Source organism: Electrona antarctica (genome assembly GCF_951216825.1).
Source record: "Electrona antarctica genome assembly, chromosome: 2".
In the NCBI taxonomy this organism is placed as follows: domain Eukaryota; kingdom Metazoa; phylum Chordata; class Actinopteri; order Myctophiformes; family Myctophidae; genus Electrona; species Electrona antarctica.
The window spans coordinates 50046346-50052345 of NC_136807.1; positions in this window are offsets into that span (position 1 = coordinate 50046346).

Sequence of the window (6000 nt, forward strand, 5' to 3'; positions counted from 1 at the left end):
GTATATATGACTCAGTCGGTTTGTAGTGTTTTGCCCTTGGAGTTTGGGTTAATACAGTTCACTGCTGTTGTGTTTGTAGCCTCAAACATTTGTACTGGTGTCAGAAAAAAAGAACAGAAGAAGCGCTACGTTTGATTGATTGAAACTTTTATTTCAGGGGAATCCAATACAAACAAGAACATTTACAGCAATGATTTTACATACATGACATGGACACACAGTACAACAAATATAATACACAAGCACATACACACAGAAACAAAACCTTGTAACCAAATATTACAGAAAGCAGGTGCACATGCCTTCCTCTAGTGTGAGGTCAGTTAAGAGTCTTTTAAAAGTAGTACATGAAACAAAAACATTCAACTTCAATTTGTTTTGACAATTATTCCATAAATGTGGAGCATACACCCTGAAGGCAGTGTGATGGCCCCTGGCCATATTTATTATTATTGGAGTTATACTTTTGGTTAATGATAGTATGAGGTGATATTAGTAGTAGGAGGGTATTGTGTTGGTGTGTGTGTTCTGTCTTCAGTCCAGGTGGTGAGCTGCAGTGTTCTGTGGAAGAGGCTGGGGTGTTGGCTTCATTGCCATCAATAGTAATTGATGCTCTGGTCACGGAGGCGTGGCCCAGGTTCCTTCTCACCTGTGAGGAACTGATCACCCTCAGAGGATTGGTGGCTGCTCTCGTCTCCATGGCAACGCTGAGGTGGCAGGCCCAGCCCTCACTATAAAAGCCAGTCTGAGCCTGACCGTCGCTGGGGAAGGAGGCAATCCTCTTTCCCCCTACCCCAACCAACTAGTGACTTTGATTTGAATCCCTTCGGAAAGGATTATGTTTGCTTAGTTGTAGTTTGTCATTTGTTGTTGTTAGTCTGAATTTAACTCATTGGTTCAGCTTATGTAAATATTCATTCGTTTATCCACTTTCTGTTAATAAACTATATTTTTGCATAAGCTGCTGCTTCTCATTTCCAACATGTTGCGGGTCTTTGCCCCTAGACACTAAGGGTCGTAACATGTTTTGGCGGCTTGTCCTAAGGCTTTGATAGATTTAAAGGTTTAAAGGTTGGTTGGGGTAATCCGGTGCAAGGTTTGAATTTTGCCTGATTTGGCTTGGTTAGCAGATTGTTAAGGAATTTTGACCATTGGCCATTTCTAAAGTGTAAAATGTTCATGTTTGGTGGTGCCAGAGAGGTAAATATTGGCTGTGTTGATGACTCATGGAGGGGGGTATCCTGGAACTGTCACCTGGAGGAGCAGCGGTGAGTACGTCTGAGGGCTTGAATAAGGAGGGGGAGGCGGAGGCTGATGCTTCCTTGTTTGGCCTTCAGGGCCATGGGGTGGGTATTCCCCATGGGTTAAGTACTGAACTGCCAGCAGCAACTGGATAATGTGACGGGGGGGGGGGGGGGGGGGGGGGAATGCCCTCCATCCCTGAGGGGTGGAATGCTATAATGCATGAGTGTTGTTCGGGTAAATTCCAACAGGTTAACCTGCCTCCCAGTCTGAAGATGCGTCAGTAAGGTCTACTACCCCTGGGGGTGTCTCTGGTACTCCTGAGCCGTTTGACATCAGTGGTCATATATTGCCTTGGTACTACTGTCTTGAGGTGAGAGTGTATGTTCTTGAAGGTGTTGCTGCCACAGGTAATTGGCCTTAAACTTTGTAGAGCTCGTTATGTTTTTGAAAAGAATCTGCTAACCAGTCATGTTGAGTTTTGCTTAAGAGAAAGTTTGCAATTTGGTGTAATAGGGCTTGCAAACCTCGCACCTTTGGTATGCAAATTCAACATGGCCCATCACCATTACTTTTTTTTAACCGATATTGATAACATCCTGCTTCTCAAGACCGATACCGATAACTGATAATAAATTCAAATATAAAAAATTATAAAGATATAGGCTATTTGTAAATGTATATTAATCTGTGTAGTATTAGCACACCTGAAGGTAACAAATACTAGTAGTGGGCAAAGATGGATTTAACATAGCTTTGACTTAACCAAATACAGTATATCATTATTCATTATCATGACTATTAAAACAAAACCCAGAATAGTTCTGACTGAATGAACATATTTATTATTTCAAGTCCTAATATGATGACACTGTTTTCCCCCCAAGCAGAACTAAAAACCTATGGGTGCTTTGTCACTTGTCAAGAAAATAAAATGGACAATAAAAATATAGTAGCCTATAGCCTACCGTACCCTAATTATACTAGGGACTTTCTGAGAAGGGCACTTCTCATTGAGGTTTTTACACACTAAAAACACGAGTGTTCATTTAACTCTGACTCAGAGTTAAATTAACTACTGAGGTTACTGAGAGTGTACGGGAGAGGTGCGCGAACGCATCCGCGATGTATTGTGATGACCAGCTGTTGTAAATCACAGATGAAGAGAGCAAGAGACTCTCCGAATCAAATCTCCGCTTTGAAATTGTTTTTACGAAATAATGACTTTATGACTCAGAGTCTCAGTCACTCGATCTGTCCCAGACTAGTCGCTGTCCCAGTCAGAAGCAGAAAGCTAACGCATGAAGCTTAGCTAACAGGTAACATTGCCTGGAAGGCTGGAATGCCTTCAGAGGAAAATCAACAGCAAACGCATCGATTATGTCCGTAATGTCACATCACCACATCGATGCAGAATTGTGTGTGTGTGTGTGTGTGTGTGTGTGTGTGTGTGTGTGTGTGTATAAAGTAAAACAACGCTATGGTAACACACGGCTCGTTAAAAGAACGGGCGCGATGCATGTTGGCAATGTTTACAACTTACTAGATGAGTGGAGTTGTGCACGACGCACGTGGACATATTATATCCTTTATGGAAGAAGGGAGATGGGGAAACACCACAAGAGTGACAAGTGACAAGTGATCATCAGGCAACTGCAAACATGTGTTCTCTCTGCAGTAGAGGTTTTATGTTGCAGGCTAGTTTGTTGTGTTAGCCACCTAATTAATATAGCCGAGCTTGACTTTCATTGACTGTCGCCGTCGGTTGGAGATATTAAATAATAAAATGACCGAGGTGGAGGTTTGACAGACAGATGGAGCAGCAGGTAGGAAACGGGTCGCCGATCTACTCACAGACGCGAATGTATAACGTGTGTGAGATATGAGAGAGAGAGACAGAGAGAGGGAGAGAATAGTTATATATCCATAATATAGCGCGAGGGAGAGAGAGAGTCACACTCAAGCGGCAGTGAGATGAATGCGCCGGTGAAACGTTAGTCCATTATTTATTTTATCCCCTTTATTCTGACCTTGTTTATGGTGAGAAGCCTACTTGTTGTATTTCACACAACAGTAGGCTACTCAAGTAGGCTTAATAAATCCCATTTTGGCGAACTGAAAGAGCTCTAGCACCGTGCACTAAACACTCAAACACCAACTTTATACACTTGATTCAGATCTAATATGTAGTAGGGCTTGTAGGCCATCACAATCACAATGGCGCCGGTAGGCGTGACAGCCTACCGTGACGTCAGCCTTGCATCTCCTATTGGGCAAAATACTCAACTTATGTGATGAGCAAAAAGTAGAGTATTGCTAAAGCTGCTGTTTGAGCTGACAGGTAACAGCTTATGTAAATATTCATTTGTTTATCCACTTTCTGTTAATAAACTATATTTTTGCATAAGCTGCTGCTTCTCATTTCCAACATGTTGCGGGTCTTTGCCCCTAGACACTAAGGGTCGTAACAGGCAGTATCTCCCAATTTACGGTAGTAGTCGTTTTTGGTACCTTCAATAAAAGCATATCTTGTGATCTGGTACCATACGCTGATGTATTGATCTAGCAGTTTTGTTAAATACAGAGGTAGTTTACCAATTAGTGCTTTATACGTGAACAGGGTAGCATGTTGTTTCCTTCTAAGAGCCAGAGAAGACCATTCTACTGAGGTATATAGTGCACAGTGATGTGTTCTGAAAGAGTTGCACCACTCAGTTCACACGGGTGTGATTTTTTTTATGTAACACGTTGAGTACACGTATGCACACACACAACCAATACTTACTAATTCTTTATACTAATTGTTAAACTCTTTTGAAGAAACACACACACACACACACACACACTTCCAAGTACAACTGGACTGAACAGACGTCTGATTGAACCCCAGACGACCCCAGAGCGGCTCCACAGAGCAACAAAAGGTCAATATGACGGCTGATTAAAGCAGGAACGGGCTCTTCCTTCCTGCCTGCTATGAAAGACGGTACAACTAAAAGGGTGTGTGTGTCTGCGTGCGCGCGTGTGTGTGCATGTGCGTGTGTGCGTGTGTGTGTGTGTCAGCTCAGGTTGCGTCTGGGCGTGAAGAGTTCATCTGAAATGTGATCCATGGTCACATTAAGAGAATAAAGTTCCTGAATAGGCTGACAGCAGGGCCAGACAGATGAGCCTGAGAATTGGACTATTAAGAACCCCATATCTTTGTGACACGAGGGACTTTCCAGACCTCTAAATGCCCCACTTATTACCTTTGACTGCTATTTTCAAATACATGGCTTTTGATGATTACGTCATATGGCAGCCAAGTATATGGGATTTTAATGTGTGTTTAGACTAGTACCCAGGGGGAAAACCACCCTTTTAATGTGTGTTTAGACTAGTACCCAGGGGGAAAACCACCCTTTAATGTGTGTTTAGACTAGTACCCAGGGGGCAAACCACCCTTTAATGTGTGTTTAGACTAGTACCCAGGGGGAAAACCACCCTTTTAATGTGTGTTTAGACTAGTACCCAGGGGGCAAACCACCCTTTTAATGTGTGTTTAGACTAGTACCCAGGGGGCAAACCACCCTTTTAATGTGTGTTTAGACTAGTACCCAGGGGGCAAACCACCCTTTAATGTGTGTTTAGACTAGTACCCAGGGGGCAAACCACCCTTTAATGTGTGTTTAGACTAGTACCCAGGGGGAAAACCACCTTTTAATGTGTGTTTAGACTAGTACCCAGGGGGCAAACCACCCTTTAATGTGTGTTTAGACTAGTACCCAGGGGGAAAACCACCCTTTAATGTGTGTTTAGACTAGTACCCAGGGGGCAAACCACCCTTTAATGTGTGTTTAGACTAGTACCCAGGGGGAAAACCACCCTTTTAATGTGTGTTTAGACTAGTACCCAGGGGGCAAACCACCCTTTTAATGTGTGTTTAGACTAGTACCCAGGGGGCAAACCACCCTTTTAATGTGTGTTTAGACTAGTACCCAGGGGGCAAACCACCCTTTAATGTGTGTTTAGACTAGTACCCAGGGGGCAAACCACCCTTTAATGTGTGTTTAGACTAGTACCCAGGGGGAAAACCACCCTTTTAATGTGTGTTTAGACTAGTACCCAGGGGGCAAACCACCCTTTAATGTGTGTTTAGACTAGTACCCAGGGGGAAAACCACCCTTTTAATGTGTGTTTAGACTAGTACCCAGGGGGAAAACCACCCTTTTAATGTGTGTTTAGACTAGTACCCAGGGGGAAAACCACCCTTTAATGTGTGTTTAGACTAGTACCCAGGGGGAAAACCACCCTTTTAATGTGTGTTTAGACTAGTACCCAGGGGGAAAACCACCCTTTTAATGTGTGTTTAGACTAGTACCCAGGGGGCAAACCACCCTTTAATGTGTGTTTAGACTAGTACCCAGGAGGCAAACCACCCTTTAATGTGTGTTTAGACTAGTACCCAGGAGGCAAACCACCCTTTAATGTGTGTTTAGACTAGTACCCAGGAGGCAAACCACCCTTTAATGTGTGTTTAGACTAGTACCCAGGAGGCAAACCACCCTTTAATGTGTGTTTAGACTAGTACCCAGGGGGCAAACCACCCTTTAATGTGTGTTTAGACTAGTACCCAGGGGGAAAACCACCCTTTTAATGTGTGTTTAGACTAGTACCCAGGGGGAAAACCACCCTTTTAATGTGTGTTTAGACTAGTACCCAGGGGGAAAACCACCCTTTTAATGTGTGTTTAGACTAGTACCCAGGGGGCAAACCACC